Here is a 24,149-nt window from a genome sequence, read left to right as displayed (position 1 = left end):
AGAGAATAGTATTGTGGACATGTGTCATTGTCACCTGTCATTGTGCTTTCTATACTGTACAATTGTTTCACACAACATTTAAGTTTCATGAGACGTAAAACTGCACAATGCAGAAATATATACTTGGTGTCCACAAATTACTGTTCTAAATTATGGATATATATGTATATATATATATATATATATATATATATATATATATATATATATATATATATATATATATATATATATATGTATAAACATATCTATATATACACACACAAGCCGGCAGGCGACATGGGTGGTCGCTACATAATTGTATACGAGTCATACAGTTTTTGATGGATCGGGCTGAAAATTTTTGACAAAGCTTGATTGGAGTAAGCATAAAATCCTGGAAGCCGATTTTTGATTTTCGAAAAAATTAATTTTTTATGATTTTTCAAAAATTTCAAAGTCCCGTTGCAAGGCATTGGTGGTGTCCATAGTAATGGTGCTCAAAAGCATACAACTAGATCCTGGTATGAACCTACCTGTCAAGTTTCATCAAAATCGGTTGACTCCTCTGGCCTCCAGAGCTGTCCATTACATACATACAGACAGACGGAAAACCTGAGAATAACGGTAGTCTAGCGACCACCCAAATATATATATATATATATATATATATATATATATATATATATATATATATATATATATATATATATATATATATATATATATACAAATTCGTGCCCACCGGCGTGCGAACGACCGCTTTTCACTAATAGTAGCCGCTCGCCCACCGGACGGACAATTCAGTCGTGACCTTAAGGAACAACGCCGGAACCCTGTCACGGGTGGGTCTTCAACCCCACCACGGCCTAGCCAATTTTATACCCGCACAAAATAGGGTCAATCGATATACCTAAGTACCTGCGCGGGTAGCCTACCGGGAGACCATACCTCGGCGCAGGTTGGCTTGGACACGAACCGCCCAAGCGGTTCGTTCCGTTCTACAGTGATAACTGAGCGGGTATTATTGCCCGACCTCACCGGATCTGATTCTATTGAATGGGTATTTAAAAGCCAACTATTTATTCCGCGATGAAAGATGGCATTTCCAATAGGGAGAGGACGCAACGAACGGGGTACATTTGAACCAAGCACATTTATTTATAATTTATACACAACACGTATGCAGGCAAGGCAATGAAATAATCATACACGTATGCAAAGAGACAAAAGCAATCACGTATACAGACAAAGCAAAAGCAAGGGAAAGCACTACGACCGAATATAAGCAGTAATAATTTTCAGGCACTTAAGCAGTTCTACTTCTCAGACTCGGCACGACAACATTCATTCCAAAGCCCAAAAGAAAAGGGCCATCCCCAAAAGACAAGGATGGCAGACTGGGTCCGTAGACCTTTATGTGCATGGAGCCTGGCTGACCGAATGGGCCACAAGAGACCGACGCTGGTTACCTGCACCCTCGTGGTGCGACGGTCGGCGAGCTCTCTCGGGCACTCTCCTCTCGTGCGCGCCTCGACCCTGGATCACCGCACACAACCCTCATGCCTTGGCGCCCAGAGGGAAGGCACCCGGAGCTCGAACCACCACGAAGCAGCAGCAATCACCAGACCAGAAGAGCTTGATGACGCCAAAACCACCAACGACCCCGAAGAAGCTGAAACCACCAATGCAATCCAGAAGCTCTGCCGAAGAGACGACAATGACAACGACCAAAGACACACGACTAAAGGCTCGACGACAAAAGGCTCGACGACAAAAGGCTCGACGACGTTCAAAAAGCACCAATGTCACGAAGAGACGAAGCTCCCCCGAAGAGACAACAACCCACATGATCACCCCTTCCTTCCTCGAGCTCACGTCCTGTCTGCCCTTGTATCCCCTGGGGTCCGACCCCTTGCTCCTCCCCGTTTTCTGCTCCGCCCCGCTTCTGACCGAAAATTCTGAAAAAAAAGAGAAATGTTTTTTCATGTATTCAAACACATCTGTCCTATCGCCGTTATGTTTTTCAAACTTTCGCAAAAAAGGGGGCGTTTGATGCACCCTAATATATATATATATACACATATATATATATATATACACACACACACACACACACACACACACACACACACACACACACACACACACACACACACACACACACACACACACACACACACACACACACACACACACACACACACACACACACACACACACACACACACACAAGCCCAAAATTATTCATACCCTTTGAAAAATCTGACAGTTTTGCATTTATCTCACACCTACAAGCTGGAGTGGTGGAACTTTCACTTCACCCAATGACATTCAGTTGGCATGTACAAATCCACATATATTTTGGCTCAACATTATTAGCATAACAATAGAAATGTTAAAATTGCTGTTTTTATGCCTGTCCAAAATTATTCAGTCCCCAGACCAAGTCTCAGAATTGAGGCCAATGTTTGTGATTCTAACTTCTAACAATATATATATATATATATATATATATATATATATATATATATATATATATATATATATATATATATATATATATATATATATATATATATATATATATATATATATATATATGTATACGAGGTGTGTTCAAAAAGTATCCAACCTTTGTTTATAAAAAATACTCGTATCCTGATACAACAAACTTACACTAAGGCCAAAAAAAAAAAAATGTTGCATTGGCGTAACGGGTCACTGAAAAATAGGGTAGGTAGGTAGGGATTTTTTTTTATTTTTATTTTTTTTTATAAATCCCTCCCAAAATCTCCCTCGGCTCGAGTACCCACCCTTTTTGTCGGCGACCCCCCGCCCCCCACTCAAAAAAAACTAGTACAGTGAACCTTGCCTAAATCGAACTTGCATAAGTCGAATAATCGCCTAAGTCAAAGATCTTATCAAGTTCTCTTCTCTTTATATTCTTTTGTTTTTACACCTTTAAATCTAAGCTATTTCTTCAGTCCTAACAGATTCGACTTAGACAAGGTTGACTGTAGTTTTTACAACAGCCAGTGGCGTACTGTCGTACATGGTAGACAAAGCATTGGAGGGGCAGAGCATTGTTCACGAACAACACTCGGCCCCTCCAATGCTTTGTCTACTGAGTACGACGGTACACCACTGACAACAGCTCTAAGATGTGTAAATTCTATCGTCAGATGCCAGGAAATCCCATATGAAGACCCTTTAAATTTTTTTTTCCCTGGGGGAGGCCCCCCAAACTTCCTGCTGGGGCTCGGGCCTTTCGCCTTTGGCGGATGAAGCCCCCCTTTCCCCAAGATCCTGAATCAGCCCCTGCCAAGCCTGAGATATCTCAGGCACCATCTCCAGGGGAATACACAAGATGCTGGTTTATAGCCTTTTCGGTGCTGTTCACACATATATCAACATTTTTAATAGCAAATACAGTGAACTCTGCCGAAGTCAAACCTCTCTAAGTCAAATAATCGCCCAAGTTGAAGTAATTTTTTAAACAAATCATGCAAAACATGTCTTTACCTCTGGTAAGACAAATTTATTCTAAATCGAACAGATTTTTGTGGTCCCAAGAGACGACGAAGCGATAACCGAAGTCGTCTAAGATAGACACCTTTTCCGCCGCCAAAACGTCCGAAAAGGACCCTCCATCACTGCTAGACGCTTGCACGGAGGAAAGTATATGAGCAGTGTCACAATTTACGTCTGCAATTCCCTGAATGATATCTCCAAGCCTCGCATCTTTGTCGCATTTTCGTAAGACGCTGAACAGTTTTTTAGGCCCAAGCATGCCAGTAATCTTGATAGAGTACGCGGCCATGTTGGAAACAACAGACGACGTACTGATTGAGCGAGGTGCAATATCTCTCCCTCGTACAGATGATATGCAGAGCCGTTTCGCACACACACACACACACACACACACACACACACACACACACACACACACACACACACACACACACACACACACACACACACACACACACACACACACACAGCGAGCTAAACTATGACATATGCATAGCGCAGCGTGCAGCGGGTTCTGTCCAAAACACTTCCGGGTTTTTGCGATCGCGATCGCAATCAACAAGATACTTGATATCGATAAAAAAAAACCGTAGGGTCGGCGGAATTTTTAGGGTCGGGCGGGTTACGCCAATGCAACATTTTTTTTTTTTGGCCTAATCTTCAAAATAGTCCCCTTGGGCTGCTACACATTTCTCCCAACGGTTCTGCCACTGTCGTAAGCAGCGCTGGAACGCCTCTTTTGGGATGGCGCGCAGCTGGTCCGTCGCATTCCGCATGATGTCTTCTCTGGACTGAAATCTGGTCCCTTTCAGGGGCATTTTCAGCTTGGGGAAAAGCCAGAAGTCACATGGAGCCATGTCGGGAGAGTAGGGAGCCTGGCGAAGCACAGGTGTGTTGGTTTTGGCCAAGAAACTGTATCAAATGTGAAGAATGGGCGGGTGCGTTATCGTGATGGAGCTGCCAATTGACCGCTGCCTACAGGTCCGGCCGTTTGCGTCGCACAGCGTCATGAAGGCGACGCAGTACCTCTTGGTAGTATCCTGCATCAGCAGGGTCCTCACTTGGTCAATGACTATCTCATTTCGGGATGTTGAGGGCCTACCAGAACGTGCTTCACTTTCCACTGATGTGCAACCATCTTTGAAGCGGTTGTACCATTCTTTTATCTGTGTGGTGCCCATTGCTTCGTTCCCGAAGGCCTGTTGAATCTTGCGGATCATTTCCACTTCGGAATCGCCAAGCTTTACACAAAATTTGATGCAATAGCGTTGTTCAAGTTTTTCCGTCATTTTGTCAAAAACGGAAATCCCACGGTGCTCACTTACACTTCCTCACTCATCGGCGGTCTGTCGGCGACTGACAGCTTCTGCAGGCGGGAAAATATTCACGCATATGAATTAAGATCGCCTCCATACGTGCACCAAACCACGCCTCCATAGCTTCATTTGTTTACGCACGAAAAATTAAGGTTGGATACTTTTTGAACACACCTCGTATATACACACACACATATATATATATATATATATATATATATATATATACATATACATATACATATACATATATATATATATATATATATATATATATATATATATATATATATATATATATTGTTGTGGGCTGGGGGTCGGTGGCAAGAATGACCGTTAGGTGGGAAAAATTATGTCGTCTCCACCAGACTCCCTGGAATTGTAGGCCGTCACTTCGGATAATTCCGTGAGCCGCGGGTCGCAGAACCGACCGTGGTCGTCAATATCTCGATCACGTGGCGTCGGGTTATTTGTCTCGAGCCAAAGTACCTAAGTATCCACGCAATCTCATCTACTGGGGATCCACGCTCTCGGAACGCCTGGTCGAACCGGATTTACTCTACCGCAGCGGTAAATTCACACTACCGTCTACCGCTTTGCCACCTCCCTTTCCGGCTTGTTGCAGTCGAGCGGGACCTGCCCAGGACGTTCCGGTCATGATAGACCGATTACCGGGGATGAAACCCCGTTTATACTCAGACCCAGACCATGCTGGACCAATGTAAGAAGGGACAGAAATGGACTGGGAACATTTCTAATAAAGGTTTATTAACAGTAAAAAGACACAGGCAAGAATTAACGCGAATATGCAGGGAATATTTACAAGGATTCAAGTACTTACACAGTTCTACTTAAAGACGGGCCCACACGCAGACACACACACACACACACAAAGAAAAGAAAGCCAGAGTTCTTTATTGGACCCTCCAGCCGATGAGAGAGAGACGAGTTGGGGGTCAGAGTCCGGATGGGTACCTGGCCGTTGAAAGAAGGGAGTCTCTGTTATGCGGCACCTGCTAAAGGTCGTCGGGGCACGGTAAGGGAGTTCGTGCAAGACTCGTGGCTCATGGCGGGGCTCATGTGGCGAATAGTTGGGGTCAACAGAACTCCTCTCAACAGCCACCGCAAACAAACTCGGTCGCTCCTCTCAGCCACCGTGAAAACTCTCCTGCTCACTCCGAGAGTCTCGGAGATAAATCTCCTCCCCCCACGGGGAGGGGCTCTTGGCGAAAAAAACCTCGCTGTCCGCCTCTAATTAGTCAGGATCCTATGGGCACAGCTTTCCTGGGCGGAGATTCGGCCATGCACGGAGAAAGCCGCCCCTCTCCTCCATGCATGTTTGAGGAAGGTGGATGGTGGTGAAGCTGCCTCGAACATCCTCGGGAATCCGTCTCAAGTAAAGGTGTGCTGTAGCCCGTAAACCAAGGGCGCAAGCATGATGGTACTGTGGATCGCAATGGGGGATGTAAAAATAAAAGAAAGCGATTTATTAACCTAACTAAGCCGTCGCAGTGCACACATTTAATTCTCCCACTAAGCAAAAAGGAAAGGGACCTGACTTCACATGTACTTAATGGGATAACTGACTTTTGGGACCTGTATGTTGAATGCAAATGGTTTCCAGATCCGTAACAATATGTATCTTCCTCTTCTTCTTCTTTCAGCTGCTCCCGTTAGGGGTCGCCACAGCGGATCATCCATCATGATCCGCATAATGATTTGGCACAGGTTTTACGCCGGATGCCCTTCCTGACGCAACCCTGGTCGCCTCTTACGACACAGGGATATGGTACACCTATTTTAATGGGAGTATACACCGGCCCAGTATACTGGTACTCATTTCGCCAACCTCGGAAGGATGACAGGCTGAGTCAACCCCCTGGTGTATTAATTCAGTGGCCCAACGGGGCTTGAACTCAGGACCTTTTGGATGCCAAGCCGCTGCCCGAACCACTGCGCCAACACCAGGCTAATCCGTAGCAATATGTATATTTGTATATATTGTTACGGGGCCGGGTATCTGTGGCGAGCACGACCGCGAGGTGGAGCAGTGGAGTTGTCTCCCATCGAACACCCGAAATTTAGGTTGTGACTCGGATAAGTCCGGAAGGCACGGGTCCTTTACAGGACCATGAATCGCCAATAATTCGACCACGTGGGGTAGGGTCAATTGCCAAACTTCAATATACCTAATTACCCATGCGGCAAAGCTACCAGGGAATTCACACCCTCGACGGACCTCGAGCGGAACGAGCCGTTACCATGCCCGAACCGTGTGTAACCCGAGCGGAGATTACCAAGGCCCGCCGGTCCAAATGAACAATTTACTGCCTCGCTATTTCTCAACACACATCGCGCCAAACCAATGAAAGAAACACAGAAACAAGCTGGAACATTTAACAAAAGGGATATTTATTTATAATGGGGCAGGGAGCACACAAGAAGGCAGAGTTAACCGAATAAAAGGAATGCAGGTACGTACAAGGCACTTAAACAATTCTACTTACAGGAAGGCCACACACACACACACACACACACACACACACACACACAAACACACACACACACACACACACACACACACACACACACACACACACACACACACACACACACACACACACACACACACACACACACACACACACACACACACACACACACACGAAATGGACCTCGTGGGTCTATCTCGGTCAAGCCGGGCCGGTGTACCTGTCCGCTTCATGCGACCACCACGGTGGGACCCGAACCCACGCCTCCAAGTCAACGGCCCACGAACGAGGCCGCTCAACCACGATCACCACTGTCTGCAGAACGCTTGTAAAGCCATGACCACACTGTCTGTAGAACGCTCCAGCTACGACCACACAGTCTGCAGAATGCTCGTCCAGCCACGACCACACTGTCTGCAGAACGCTCGTCCAGACCACCACACTCCTCCTCTTTTGGTGGGAGGAGCTTCTTCTCCCTGTCACTCGCCTCCTAATTGGACGGTGGGTTGTCAGGCGACTCGTGGCGGCCTCCCGATTGGCTGGGGTGCGTGTGTGGTGCTCGCCCTCCACTCATTGGCTGCAGGAAACACTCTGCTCCTCCTCGGAGCGGAGCTTCGACACGAGGCGATGAAGGCTCTGCCCACGTCCTCAGCCGAAAACACGTGCGTAATGGCGACCGGGTCGAGTGCAGGACGGTGCGCTGTTGTTGTCGTTGTTGTTGTAGTAGTAGTTGTTGTGGTGGTAGAGATGTAAAAAAAAACAACCTGACAATAAAATAATTTGTAGCGCACACATGTAATTCCCATTAAGCAGAAGGAGGGATTCCAACTGTAAACACATACTTACTGAAATAATTAAGCTTAGGGACTCTGGCTGTCAGTGTGCAGATGGCTTCCAAATCCATAACAATACATACATACATACATACATACATACATACATATATATATATATATATATATCTTCTTCTTCTTTCGGCTGCTCCCTTTAGGGGTCGCCACAGCGGATCATCCATATGATCCACATAGTGATCTGGCACATGTTTTACGCCGGATGCCCTTCCTGACGCAACCCTGGTCGCCTCTTACGACACAGGGATATGGTACACCTATTTTAACCGGGGTATATATATATATATATATATATATATATATATATATATATATATATATATACATATATATACATATATATATATATATATATATATATATATATATATATATATATATATATATATATATATATATATATATCCACAATAATTAATGTTAGTCTGTCAGTGTTTCTCCTCCATAACTCCAAAACCATGAAACCTAGCAGCCCCAGACTTTGCATGCCAATTGAGAAAACTCCAATGTAGTGCATGAATGAAGATCGGGTGCTTGGGTTAATTTATCCACCCCTTTTGAAGATAGCTAATCGTCTTCTGTAATTATCCTTTATCGAGGCTTCCTCCTTGATCAGCCCCTTTTTCGGCCCGCTCTCCCTCGCTGCGGTCTTAATTAGCCATTTTTTGGGTGTCTGCTCAACAATGCCTTGACTTGGAATAGGCTGCAATGGTTTCTTAATGATAAAACACTCATGAAGTTTTTTTCTTAACTTTCTTCACTCGTATGGTCAAATGCCTCATCTTCATTTCTTCGGATCGCTGGATACATCGCAATGCTTATATACGCCCAGAGATGCCATGGTTCATGGCTTTATTTAAATCCATACATGTGATAAGCTCTATAATCTCTTAACCTAAGCCGTATTTCAAAATTTAAATTGCGGAATTGACCTTATCAGCAGTTTCGACTGCTGACAAAAAGTGTTCATTTGTCCAATTCAGACATTGTTTGACATAATGGGCATCTCTGAGTGGTGTGTTATAACCGATCAATAATCGCTTGCGAAGCCAGCTGTTCCTTATCAACTGTTTCGTTGAAGTTATTGCTTGACTGTTTAAACCACTTGGCTAGCGCTCCACAAGCTGCTTGGTTGTTTGTTTCAAAGCCATGGCAATACACGGCAAAAGTACCCATACTGTCAATCTCAACATACCGATCGACGTCCAGTTCAGGCCCCACCCACCTGTTGGATGCCTGGTGTTGGCTGAATGGTTAGGGTGGCTGGCTTTGGACCCTCGGGTCCCGAGTTCAAATCTCGCTCTGCTGTGGAATTAATACCAGGTGCGGTTAACTCAGCCTTTCATCCTTCCGAGGTCGGCAAAATGAGTGCCAGCATGCTGGTATACTGTGGCGGAGTGGCGACCCGTCCAGGATTGTGCCCAATAGCCAAGGAGACTGCTTAAGCAGCAACAAAGCTTTGCAGAGAGTATGGTCCCAATCTCCTCCTCTGTCCTCCTCCACCTATGATGGGCCCTGTGGTGCCTCGAGCAGCGCCTCGCCTGTTGAAAATGTGCAGTTTTATTTTAAGACGACATTGCTTTGTTTAACCTTTGTGTGTGATCTGCTTTCATTATTCACCCACCACTTCGACAAAGATACATGTAAAAGATAACATATATGGACCTCGTTTTCGGAGGTCCACCATGTTGGGTTGATTTTTGAAAAGCATAGACTGACATTTTGTGTTCTCTGTTGCTTGATATATTTTTGAATTGAATTTTGATAATTTCCCAGTTGAATCAATCTTACAGAGAACTCTGAAGGTACATATTCTTAATTTTAGTTTCAGTGTACTTTATGCATGTGCACATTTGCGCACGTTTTTGAATGTATACACGGTACTAGTGGGGTATGCTTGCACATTGTAAGCAATAATGAACGATGCTTTCCCTTTGTCTTGGCTCACTCACCTGTCGTGAGCACAACAAGGCTGCACTTATTTTCGGATATTTTTTATTTATGAATGCTTTCCGATGGTTCTGTGATGTTTTTTTCCCGGTGTATCGGCTTCATTGTTCATCGGTACGTCACCTTGAAGGTACCGAACATTAATATCAGTCAGTCAGTGAGTGGTGAGAATGAGCTTTATATGTTAGATTACTATAACGGAACTTGAAAAAGGCCTCAGTCACAATGGTCTACTCACAAGTGCTCATTCGGGAGACATATGTGTGTATATTCTGGTGTGTATATGTGTGTGTGTGTGTGTGTGTGTGTGTGTGTGTGTGTGTGTGTGTGTGTGTGTGTGTGTGTGTGTGTGTGTGTGTGTGTGTGTGTGTGTGTGTGTGTGTGTGTGTGTGTGTGTGTGTGTGTGTGTGTGTGTGTGTGGGGTCATTAAGTATAACAAATAATTATCTTTGCTACCCCCACCTCGCCCCCCCACCTTTTGCTCTTTTTTCATCACCCCCCCCCCTTAACTCTCTCTGTCCCCTACTCACTCCCTTCTCCGAATAAAGTGCTGCACTTTCCTCCAACACCTTTGTCTCTCTCTCCCCCTCCCTTTCTCTTGCTGCACCTCCTCCTCCCCGCAGTGTATCGTGATGTGTGGTGAGGCATCACTCTCCCCCCTCCCATTACTCTCTCTCTCCCATCATTCCTAGCTCTCTACTTGCTCAGCCCTTCTCCCCGACCTACCCCCTCCCTCCTTACCTCACCTACCCCTCCCCCTCTCCCCCCACCCCTTCCCATCCCTCTCTTTTAATCAACCCCCCTTTCCCTCTCCCCCGTCTTAATATTCTCATCAACGAGTTTTATTTGAATATATATATATATATATATATATATATATATATATATATATATATATATATATATATATATATATATATGTCGATACTAATAAATGTCAGCGTGTGTATGTGTCTGGGTGTGTGTGTCTGTCAGAGTTTCTCCTCCATAACTCCAAAACCATGAAACCTAGGGGCCCTAAACTTTGTATGCATAATAAGGGAGCTCCAAGGAAGTACATGAATGAAAATTGGCTGTTTGGGTAAATTTAAACACCCCTTTTGGAAGATAATCAACCGCTTACCTCCATGAAAGGCTTCTCCTTGGTCAGCCCAAATTTTCCTCACAGGGGTCTTAGCCACCATATTGATTTGGCCTATTAAAATATTCCTTGCCTTTGAAACACAATCTACTCTTGCAGACTAATTAAAGTATATAATTGAAATAATATATCAGATTTGAGAATCGCATCTTGTGGACGAAATAAGTGTTGAAATCTGAAGTGAAATGTGAAATTTTTAATAAATTAGTAAGTGTATTTATTTTAGCAAAGCATTAACCTTAACTTTTTCTGCTGTTCGGACAATTATATTGAATGAAGAAACGATTAAGGAATGTGCAGATAGTGAAACTTCATGGAGTGCAACAAAAGTAATTCACCAGCGGCGTCAAAGCTGTTTTGCAAGCTCTGGCAATACAGTCCACAGGGGTCCTTTTTTCCGCAATTACAAACACAGTTTATTTTTTCACCTTTATGTTTGATCTGCTTTCTCAAGCATCCATTCTCAAACACCTATCCTCAAACCTCCTTTTCTGACACCCATACTCAAACCTCCATCCTCATGCTTCCTTTCCAAACCGCATTCTCAAACCATTTCACCTCACCAGGGTTTTGATGAAATAATCGCCATTTCAGCATTGCAATTGTAATCCTCACTGCTCCGGCATCCCAGTCACCACGGCATCAGAGGCCAGCGCCACACCCCCACGCTCCGAGGCCAATTCCCAGGGGCTGGATCACAGCATGCCACAGCCAATCAGTGTTGGTTGCCGAAAGCAGATGTGATTAGAGACAGTCCAGGGACAATTAAAAACCCCTGACAGAGTAGTTTGTGGAGAGTTAATGTGCAGTTTGAGTGCAGTATGGTTCAAGAGAAGAGAACCGTCCAAGTATGGTGCAGAGCAGGATAGTGCTGGGGGCTGAGTTCCGAGTGCAGATCCTGAGTGTTCGTGTCCTGAGGAAAGGAAAACTGGCCGGCTTAACCGGGCTCCCAGAGCACCAGGCGGAATGAGGAGGCACCAAGTGGAAAGGGAAGTGCTCCAAGCAGAATGCAAAGGCGCCAAGCAAAGCATTCCCCAAAGCACCAAGCGAACGATGGGCGCTGACCAAGTCACAGTGGAACTGATTCTCTCACACATCTTCACACACACACACACACACACACACACACACACACACACACACACACACACACACACACACACACACACACACACACACACACACACACACACACACACACACACACTACTCTTGCATCTTCCAGTGCATACACCTCATTGACTCGCACTGTTACGAGCATCACCTCGAGTCCAAAAACAGTTATTTTCGGAGCTAGCATTACCCAAAACCACATTACTGCACACCTCACACCTGCAACTTTCACTCACCTGTATATACACCTCGTTGAGACCCACGTCAGCCATCCAGCTCACGTACGCACAAGTACACCCCGACTTCTTCTTCCTCGTTCTGTTCCATTTTTTATGTAATTTCCCAGATGTATGAGGTGCCTATGTTGTGTATAGTGATAAGGCAAGTGCATCAGGGGTTTTATGAGTGCTCAGGGCTCAGACTGTTTCTTGTGTGACTCTGAAATCTTCTGTAAACATGTGCCTTTCAACAGAGACTTATTGTTTCCAAATTTGCTCGGTGTCTGGTTCCTCCATTGGTTGGACATTGTATGTCAAAAGTAGACGGGAAGTTGTACCCCACTGATTCGCTATAGTCAGACTCGCCGATGTCCCGCTTACAGTTCCGCTCGGTCATACATAATTAATCGTAACAAGTGTCGTCTGCCATGCAAATACATTGTCTTTGTCCGACTGAACACCAATTAGGAGGTTTGCAGTCACGAATTATAAATTGAACAAAATGAGCACACTGACCCTGGAACATGACACGTCTGAAACAGGTCATGCAGTAAGTGCTGTGATGGGACTCAATATGTGCCCTGCTGTCTCGTCAAGTTAGAGGGTCTGATCTGTGTTTATTAACGAGCTGAGTATGGTTATGAATAAATGATTTAGCAGTACATGTGTTGGCCTGATGAGCTCATAACAAGGGCAAAATCTGTATCAGAAACTCTGCTTTCATTTATTTGTGACCATAAAGGCATAAATCTCAGTCTGAAAAGACCTGAGTGCAAGACCGGTGCAACCATTAGCCCCCCCCCCCAACCCAGGGATGCCAGAAATACTCTCCGTGATCGTACATTGAAGTTCTTCATTCATATGCAGCACAATGCTGTGGACTGGCATCGGTAGAGGCTATCCACCTCATCAATAGAACATGAAATTGCACAAGATATTCACCTGAAGGGACTTGTTTATACATTTGGTAAACTCAAAGCATGGAAAGTTAAATTCTAATCATCAATTTTGTTGCAGGAGCACCTAATATGACATCACATGATCCATATTACACACGAGCTGAAGTACCCAGCGTTGCCCGGGGAAATTCAATGAAATACAGTAAGAATCTGACATGCATTGGGGACACGTTCCTGAAAAATGCCGTGAATGTCGGGGTAATATTTCAATGGGAAAAAGGGGGATAGGTTCTCAGCGGTTCGTGATTCCTCAGGGAAAATTTTACGAACACGAATGCACATGATTATACAGTTTCATTAAAAAAATATAATGCTTACAAATCAAAAAAACAACAGCAGCAGCAAGTGCTGTATCCAAATTTTATTTAAGACACAACGTAACTTTTGATGTGATGATGATGATGATGATGATGATGATGATGATGATGAGTAAGAATCCAGTGAACTCCTCTGAAGAGGACACAGGTGAGGGTGCTGATGGTGTTGAGTGGGAGGGGCTGGAGTGAAAAAATGAGTAAATGATCTCTGTTTTGCTAAGTGCTGCAGGTTTCTGTGTAGCTTTTAGAGTTAAGCTTGTGTTGTTGACAACAAATCACTGCAACCTCAACATACGATCTTCACAAAATATATTATTCGATCACTGCCAGGGAATACCCAGGCAGTGGAAAAGCAACACACCCACTCGAGGCCTGAACACGGAGGTATTAAAATAAACATGTGCAAAGCAATCTTTTCAAAAACAGGTGCACATGTAAATGTTACGTTAATTAAATTTGTGTTGTTGACAACAAATCGCAATAACCTCAACATATGATCTTCACAATACACATTACTTGATTGCTCCTGGGGAAAAAAAAAACACTCAGGCAGTGTATAAGCACAAGACCTAATCGAGGCCTGAAGGCAAATTATCAGGTTTTATCTGGGGTAATTTTTTTTTGTCGAAACATAGCCCTCAAGCTTCCTCTGGATGAAAGAGGAGGCCATGCAAAGTTTGTCACACTGGTTCCGACAGGGTCTGAATGCATACACAAACAAACAAACTTTCTTCATAATATATACTCGTGTGGATCGGCGCATTTCACGCGCCTCACCACATGTCGCTACAGAGGCATAGTCATCTTTGACCATGCCTGCTTTCCCCAGGAGTGAGGGAAGGGGGGAGGGGGAATGTTGGGTGTGGGTTAGTGGGGTGATAGTGGGTCAGGGGTTGTGGGGAAATGGTGGAGGGGTGATGGGGTGGATGGTGCTGGTGGGGAGGGGGGGCGTTGGGGGTGGTCAGCCAAATATATTGTGTGCTCTGATTGAATATGTACTGTAAATCAGAAGTCACAATGAAACCCGTATAAATACAAAATACACCCGTGCGGGAGTGATGGTCATCTCTGCGAGAAACAAGGTCAGCTGCTATGCAATGACACCATTCACTAACTTTTACCATGCCCAGTAGAGAATATATAGCCTCCTGAAGGTCGGGCAGTTTTTGCAAACTTTGAAGTCACGTGACGCGAAAACGAAAGCGAAATTCGAAAATCCGGCCTGACCAAATTTAGATATTGTCCCATACATTCATATGCCACAATCAAATTCAAGATCGCTTGAGAAATATAGGAGGAGATAGATTTTGAAAATCGTCATTTTCGCATTTTTTGCCAAATTTGAAGTCACGTGACATGAAAACGAAAGCAAATATCGAAAATCCAGCCTGAACAAATTTCGATATTGTCCCATAGATTCATATGCTACAATCAAATTCAAGATCGCTTGAGAAATGGCAGAGGAGATAGAATTTTAAAATCGTCATTTTCGCAACTTCAAAGGCCTCGTGACCTTGACCTTGATCTTCGGTGACCTTGAAAGTCATACCATCGTGTACGTCTCATCGACCTCTATCAGGATCACTAATGACCAGATCTCCCGCTTCAACTTCATTGTGAACGGACGGACGGACGGACGGACGGACGGATCAAAGGACATCGACACCCATATTATTAGGTCATGCTCGAAGAGATGATCTAAAAAAGGAAATGAGCACAAATTTACATCTATCATAAATTATCAGTTCGAGCTGGACCACAAAGACAAGATAAATTTATCAAAAACTGGATGAGAATTTTGAACTGCCAGCCTAACCGAGCAGACATGCCGACAATACACTGCTTTCCTTGGATTTCCAGATAGGTTTTTACTATGTATGTTATCTTTTGCCTATATCTCAATCTTGATTAATCGCAAGTCAAAGTAACAAAAAAATTAGCGCTGACAAATACAGGTAAGTCACGAATGTGTTTCTTAGCTGAGCTTCATACTGTACCAGCGGGGTGTGCTTACACATTATGTAAGCATATGAACTGTGCAACCCCCTTGTCTCGGGTTGCTCACCTGCATTTGATTTCTCTTTGATCTATTTTCATTTATTTGTACGAGTAGAGTATCCGCTCTATGGGCGATCTTATTCCAAGCGTGCAACATGTTCTTCTGATGCATACCTTTATTTGGGCAGTGTATGGGCAACTGACAGCTCTGTTTATGCAAAAAAAAAAAAACCCATGAAGTTATGTGCATGAGGTAAAAACATACCTAATGCTGATAATACAAAACACCTCACTTTACAGGAAAACATGGGGACAGGAATACTGTCCTGTTAATGGTGAAGACTTGTAATGCTCTCCCCCATCTGGAAGCAGTGCTACACGATACACATTTACATAGAGGATTTGTGTCGTTTACACAATACACAAGAGGGAGATTGAGATGTTGGGAGGGGGTGGGGGGTTCGGGCTTGGGTTCTGCAAAGGTTTGAGTACTTGAAGAAGAAAATGGGAAAGGGTGACAGAGTTGGTTTGGGGGAGCAGAGACAGAGAGGTGACAGAGTCAGTATTGAGGGGTTTGAAGCTTTTGAGGGGTGGGGGGAGGGGTTTGGGTCTTCTCGGTATTTTGAGATATCTAGATATCTTGGGTCATTTTTATCACCTGGGTCTTTTAGCTCCTCATGGTCTTTTGTGTCCTTAGGGTCTTTGGGGTCCTCAGGGTCTTTTTGGGTGTTTTGGTTTCTCAGGGTCTTTTTAGTATTCAGGGTCTTTGGGGCATTTTTGGATCTACAGGGTCTTTTGGGTATTTAAGGGTCTTCAGGGTCTTTTAGTTATTTTAGGTCTTCAGGGTCTCTTCGGTCTTTCAGCTATTTTAAGTCTTCAGGGTCTTTTAAATATTTGGGGTCTTTTTGGTCTTCAGGGTCTTTTGGGTCTTTGGGGTATTTTGGGTCTTCAAGGATCTTTAGGTGTTTTGGGTCTTTTAGCTATTTTGGGGTATTTTTGGTCTTTAAAGGTCCCATGACATGCAAAAGTACTTAAATTTAATTTATATATGTCCTTGAGGAGTTTCTCATCGTGATCTATATATATATATATATATATATATATATATATATATATATATATATATATATATATATATATATATATATATATATATATATATATATATATATATATATATATATATATATATACACACACACACACATACATACATACATACATACATACATACATACATACATATATATATATATATATATATATATATATATATATATATATATATATATATAGTTGAAGGTGTGTCTGTCTGTGTGTCTTTGTGTGTGTTTCTCTGTGACCTATGCACGCGAAAAGTACTGGACTGATCCTCACAAAACTTCACATGCTGACAGAACATGTACCCGGGAGTGTCCCGATGTAAAAATTATACTTCCGGTTTCCGAATTATGACGTCATCACCTGATTTCGTAACGTTAGTTTTTCAAGTTCAGCTGATTGACATGGGGCCAACGCCATTTGCAATAGAATGAAAAAAATAATGCTACAGTCAATTGAAGACAATGACTTCCGACTTGCCGGTTTCCGAATTATGACATCATCACCTGATTGCATAACGTTAATTTTTCAAGTTCAGCCGATTGACATGGGACCAATGGAATTTGCTAGAGAATGAGAAATTAATACTATAGTCAATTGAAGACAATGACTTCCGACTTCTCGGTTTCCGAATTATGACATGCATTCGACACACTTTTCGTAACGTTAATTTTTCAAGTTCATCCGATTGACATGGGGCCAATGCCATTTGCAATAGAATGAAAAAATAGTGCTACAGTTAATTCCGAATTATGACTTATGCATTCAACACACTTATCATAGGCCCTATTCACATCAACAAACGCCTCTTTTAATGCATGATTAACACAAGTCATATTTTATTGTACATACAGGTAGTTGTCGACTTACGACCACGATCGGTTCTGACCGACCAATCGTAAGTCGATTTGGTCGTAAGTCGACCAACCTTTATTTATAGTGTATAGGCCTATGCAAAAATTACCGTATATATATATATATATATATATATATATATATATATATATATATATATATATATATATATATATATATATATATATATTATACCGTATCCAGTACACACCGGATATGTTCAATGAGGCTCTGATATACATTGAAGATTTGGTATTATACATGAGCGGGAAAGATTTAACTAAGTGGGGACTTCCCTCTTCTAATAGGTCTGAAAGCGCAACCATCAGTAGAGAATGGTACCGTGAAACAAACTACAACACAGATAGTCTCGCAAAGCTTGTTTCTGACAATGAGCCGCTTCTGGTACAGGATCAGAGTAATGCATATCAACTGATTTCTGAAGCGGTTCAAGAGGGAAGTGGTGTGATATTTTTCTTGGATGCCCCAGGTGATACTGGCAAAACATTTGTCCTCAACCTTTTGCTTGCTAAGATGAGGAGCCAGAAAAAGATCGCATTAGCCGTTGCTTCATCTGGTATAGCCACAACAATACTTTCACGTGGCCGCACAGCGCATTCTGCTTTCAAATTGCCTCTCGACTTAGCTGCAATGGTATATCCGGTTTGTGGCATTGGCAAACAAACTGAAGCAGAAAAAGTGCTGAAGAATTGCAACCTCATAGTTTGGGATGAAGGTACAATGTCGCCTAAGGATGCATTTGAAGCATTAGATATAACTATGCGAGATTTATGAGGAGTAGACCTGCCTATAGGTGGAGTTACGCTGGTTATTTCTGGCGATTTCAGACAAACTTTACCTGTAGTACCCCGTGACACTCCAGCTGATGAAATGAAAGCCAGTATAAAATCTTCATACCTCTGGACATTCGTACAAACTATCCATCTAACAACAAATATGAGGGTCAAATTATATGGTGATTTAGATGCTGGCAATTTCGCACAATTACTTCTCAAACTTGGAAATGGTGAAATCCCGAACACAAATGATGTAATATCTATTCCCGTTGACTGTGGTAAAATAGTTTGATCTATAGAAGAATTAGAGGCTCACGTGTATCCCAATTTAGCGACTAATTACAAAAACATACAGTGGCTCTGTGAAAGAACAATCCTGGCTCCACTTAATAAACCATCAGTTATTACAAGTAGTTCCAGGCGAACAACATAGTCACAAGTCCATTGACACCACACTGGATACTGAGCAAGCCATACATTATCCCACAGAATTTCTAAACTCATTGGAATTAACAGGATTGCCTCCGTACAATCTGCGTTAAAAGTTGGATGCCCTATTATGTTATTACGTAATCTAGATGCACCAAAACTTTGCAACGGAACTAAACTGATTGTGAAAAGACTACTACCACATGTAATTGAGGCCACTATCATGACAGGATGTGCGAAAGGAGAAGATGTATTCATTCCACGAATTCCACTCATTCCATCAAATTCAACGATTGAATTTAACAGACTACAATTTCCTGTATGCCTGTGCTTTGCGATGTCTATCAATAAGGCACAAGGACAGTCATTGAAAGTAGCAGGGCTGGAATTATCCACTCCTTGCTTTTCCCATGGTCAGCTATATGTGGGATGCTCCAGAGTGGGATCATCGGAGGCTTTATACATATTGGCCCCAGAGGGGAAGACATCAAATATTGTTTATCCTCGAGCACTCCACTAAAATTATTGAGCTACTTCAGTTATTTCATTAACGGGAATAGGATGTGCGATGAAGGAAATACATGTTGCTGGTGAAAAATAAAAATGTTGGTGGGAAATAAAAAAAATGGTGGTGGTGGTTTGTATATATATATACATATTACAGATATAAATACAATGGTGATGGCGTATGGCGTATGTGTATAATATTTTATAATTAAATGGTTATGGGCTATGTAGATATTTTATAGAATGGTTATAGGCGTAGGTACGTTATAACTTTGTATACATAATATAACACAATTTTTTATCAGGATAACAGACGTAAATAAATCAAATACACTGGGCCAGGCTGGGTTATGCCCGACGTATAAATTAAGTCGCAAATGATGACATGAAACCAGCCTCACATTGTTGAGGCATTATGGTTTTTTATCTGATGCGGCAATAAATCTTAACATTTTTGAACTCGAGTCTTCTGCATATAAAACATGGCGGGGAAAATATAATATTATAGTGGTGATAAAAAAAAAATAATGGTGGCAGCCTCTACAATTTTACAATTAACTGTGACATATACTCCTTCAGACCCGCCGTCATCCATGGGATTCCTGTGCGGAGCACGGGTATCCCTGCTAGTTTCAGATCTGACAATGTTTTTTCACAATACTCATTTTGTAAAATGTAAAATTAAAAAAACAAACGTCTTCTGGAACGCCCCTAAAAATTCTCCTGAAAGGGGAGTAACCCACATGACGTCACGTAGAGTATGTCAAAGGCTTCACGTAAATTACTCGGGTTGGTGGTCTACGTGATTCTATTGGCTTGCTGTGTGTTTCCACATTTAATTGGTCGACTCAATCGCTTCGTTCGTTTCTGCTTTAAAAAAAAATCGAACATTTGGTTTTGAATAATGGATGACATGGACTTTCACTTGTCTGGTAGCGACAGTGAGTGTGAGAGAAATGAAGGATTTTGGTCTGCATCACAAGGAGAATTGTGGGATAACATAGTCGCGGGTGGTGAAGTTCAGGCAGCTGGAAATAAAATACGGCCTTAGCGGTTCGAGCACGAAACAGGACAAGCAGATGAAAATGGCGATGAAATTCTCGGAGTTCATGACGATAGGGAGGACATCGAAGGAAGACTCGGAAATAACAACTGGTTGGACTAAATCCTATTCGTAATTCAATAATGTAAATTCGACTTGCATACTGCTCGATATCAGAAATATTTTAGTGAGGTAACGTGAACAACGCAGCGGACATGTTTCTTCGCGGCGAATTAATCACAAACAAGGCTGGTGCATGTCATCGGCCGTATCTCTCCGCGCATAAAACGAAGCAATCTCGCTGTCCAGATACGATGAAAACTTGTGTGCAGAACACACCTTGCGATACAATTGTCTCGAGTAGTCTGATATATCTGACGTTCTGTTGCATTTTTATTTATTTTATTCCTACTGTCGTCATGTAGCACCAATCGAAAACAATGAAGAAAAATGAGTAATAAAATAAAGCTACAGCACGTCAGATTTATCGGACGAGTCGGACGGACGACGGATTTATCGGCTTTGTCGGACAGCCGACGGATTTATCGGACTAGTCTAGACTCTAGAGTTGACAAGTAACTTGTATTAGCATGCACACAATGTATAAGTCAATGCGCAAGAGTCCTGAGGATATGAGGCTGTGTAATAGGACAGATAAATTTGTCTTTCATAGTTGTGCAAACATTTTTTCCCCTTTTATTGTTTCACAGAATTATGGCTCAATGTTAATGAATAGCATGCCAATGGAAGCAGTACCTTCACTTTAGAATAAACCCATGTATGTCGAGTGCATCCATACCTGGCTTGCATGTATGTGGAATCGTACCCATCCCAGCAGGCTGGTTGCAACGAACAATTCAATAAGCTGCAAAATGTGGGTGCAGGTTTTTCACATCGTTTGATTTTAAAATGATCTCCTTGCACCTTGAAATGATGCAATATTAATGGTTAGTGTTTTACTCGTATGTCCCTGTAATTTTTTTTTAAATGGAAAGGTTAAACAGTCAAATTTTATATTTTGTGTACATGGTATAGCCCTTTATTGTGCATACATGTATTGGATTTGTACACTACTACGACAAGGTAGTAAAGGGATAAATAATTGCCTCGTGATTGTTGTGCATACACGGCTCAGAAGCATAAATTCTTGTCTCTGTGTGTGAGGAATGAGGGGTTGGGATGAATAGAGGGATGAATAGAGCCCGTGCTCAAAGTCACTGTCTTCGAAGTGGGTGCTGCACATGATGCTCATGTCGCTGGGGCCTTTCCAGTTTCCCCTCGTCAACTTCACTTTAGATGTCCATATTCTCCGACGATTATCATCTTTCGGGAATACATGAAGGCTTACACCGTCTTTGCTTGTATTGCTGCATCCTGCTACGATACATCTTGCAGGCATTTTTGAAAGGACGGCTAAAACTATTTTAAACTTTCGCGAAAAAAATCACTGGAATTAAGACGATCACAGAGATTGCACTAACATGTGCAAAATGCATTTTACGTACTTTATAAGGCGCGCGACATCTCGACTCTCGAGTCAATCCACTCTGTGCGAGTTACTGTATGTGACATCACGCTGCGATTTGCTGAAGTCCATTTTTTTAGGGGCGGCGCATAGCACGTTGTGAAAGGCTCCAGAAATGATCAAAATATTGCTTTAATTATCCCATTTTTTATTTTAAAAATAAAAAACATGGGTGATTTCTTCACTAGGAAGGTCAAGTTAATATATAAATAACAAGTTTATTTTTCATGTCAGGGGACCTTTAAGGGTCTTTGGGGTCTTCAGGGTATTTGTGGACCTTTTGTGTCTTTTTGGTCTTCAGTGTCTTTTGGGTCTTTTAGGTCTTTTGGGTCTTCATGGTCTTTTAGGTCTGTGGGGTCTTTTAGCTATTTTGGGTCTTTTTGGGGTTTTAAAGGTCTTGAAGGTGTTTTGAGTCTTGATGGTCCTGATGGTCTTTTTGGTCCTTGGGGGGTCTCTTGAGTCTTCTGGGTCTTTTAGGTACTTTTGTCCTCAGGGTCATTTAGGTATTTTTGGTCTTCAGGGTCTTTGGGGTCTTTCTGGGTATTTTTTGGTATTTAGGGTATTTTGGGTCTTGATGGTCTTTATGGTCCTTGGGGTACTTCAGGTTAAGTATTTTAGGTCACAATTCTGGGTGATGTCAGATCAGCTGTCCAACTAATGGGTGAAGAGCGGACATACATACATACATACATAATCACATACACTTCTTCATTATATACAGTCATGCGCCGCCACACAACGTTCCAGGCAACGACGGATCGCATATACGACGGGTCTGCCAGCTCTGAAAAGAAATAAATAAAAAAATGAAAAAAATATGTGGCTGAAAAATTCCTATCGCCGAGTGACGTAGCCTCGTATAAAAATAGCACATGCAATTATGTACACTCAACAGAACATAATACCTCATAATGATAATAAACAATGACAGTGTGGCCCTGTTATAATGAGATCATTGAGGTCCATAAAATGTCATTGCTGAAAAAAAAAGGGTCGTGCTAAATCGAGATTCAAGGAAATCGGTTTTTCAAACTGAACCAATGTTTCCACGTTTACCTTCTAGCAAGTAAATTACCTTTGAATTGAAGAATTCCAGGAATAAATCGTTGTTGTTCGTCAATTAAGACACAGATTTATTTTTAGTGAAGCTTTTTATGTTGTTAAAACAATCGCACTGTTCCAAAAATATATCACAATTGACAGAAGCTCGTTTATTCATTTGTAAATTATAACATCAATGCAATGATTACGTATTTATAAAATCCAAACGCTATTTATTCACCTTTCTATAATCGATGCGAGAGGAGGTTGTAAGCTGCTGCTAACAACACTGATGGCCGTCATGAACTGCACAAAGGTAAATCTAATGCGTCTTCTGTTTCTTGGATGTGTGTTACAATTGCCGACAATATTCAGTAAAGTAACATGCTGTACAGGTTTGTATCCGAGGAGCAATAGGCTACACCATATAGCTTAGGTGTCTATGTTTGTGTAAGTACGATGTTCAAAAACGAAAAAAAAAAAATGATGTTCGTACATTGACGACGTCGCTTAACGACGCGTTTCTGAGAACGTAACCCTGTCGTTAAGTGGCGCATGACTATATATATATATATATATATATATATATATATATATATATATATATATATATATATATATATATATATATATATATATATATATATATATATATCTATGGAAAAAATTAAGAGACCACTGCAAAATTATCAGTTTTTCTGGTTTTACTATTTATAGGAATGTGTTTGAGTAAAATGAACATTTTTGCTTTATTCTATAAACTACTGACAACATTTCTCCCAAATTTCGAATAAAAATATTGTCATTTAGAGCATTTATTTGCAGAAAATGACAACTGGTCAAAATAACAAGATTCAGTGTTTTCAGACCTCAAATAATACAAACAAAACAAGTTCATATTCATTTTTAACAACACAATACTAATGTTTTAACTTAGGAAGAGTTCAGAAATCAATATTTTGTGGAATAACCCTGATTTTTAAT

General features: G+C 42.0%; 1 protein-coding gene and 1 long non-coding RNA gene across 4 annotated transcripts in view; one reads left to right on the top strand and one right to left on the bottom strand.

Annotated features, from left to right (window-relative positions):
• LOC147025943 (synaptotagmin-10-like) overlaps positions 1-24,149 on the top strand; it is a 184,791-nt gene that overhangs the window by 122,719 nt on the left and 37,923 nt on the right. The window lies entirely within an intron of this gene.
• The window catches only part of LOC147025944 (uncharacterized), a 43,192-nt gene continuing 20,168 nt past the window's right edge, over positions 1,126-24,149 (bottom strand). Inside the window, exon 3 of the long non-coding RNA XR_015058065.1 lies at positions 1,126-1,940. This is a non-coding gene — a long non-coding RNA (uncharacterized LOC147025944). The remainder of the gene's footprint in view (positions 1,941-24,149) is intronic.

This window comes from Eptatretus burgeri, chromosome 5, assembly GCF_056783735.1.
Source record: "Eptatretus burgeri isolate ZD-2024b chromosome 5, Ebu_testis_v1, whole genome shotgun sequence".
Classification (NCBI taxonomy): domain Eukaryota; kingdom Metazoa; phylum Chordata; class Myxini; order Myxiniformes; family Myxinidae; genus Eptatretus; species Eptatretus burgeri.
The sequence above is the reverse complement of the archived record's forward strand: the minus strand, read 5'-3'. Positions and strand labels throughout refer to the sequence as shown.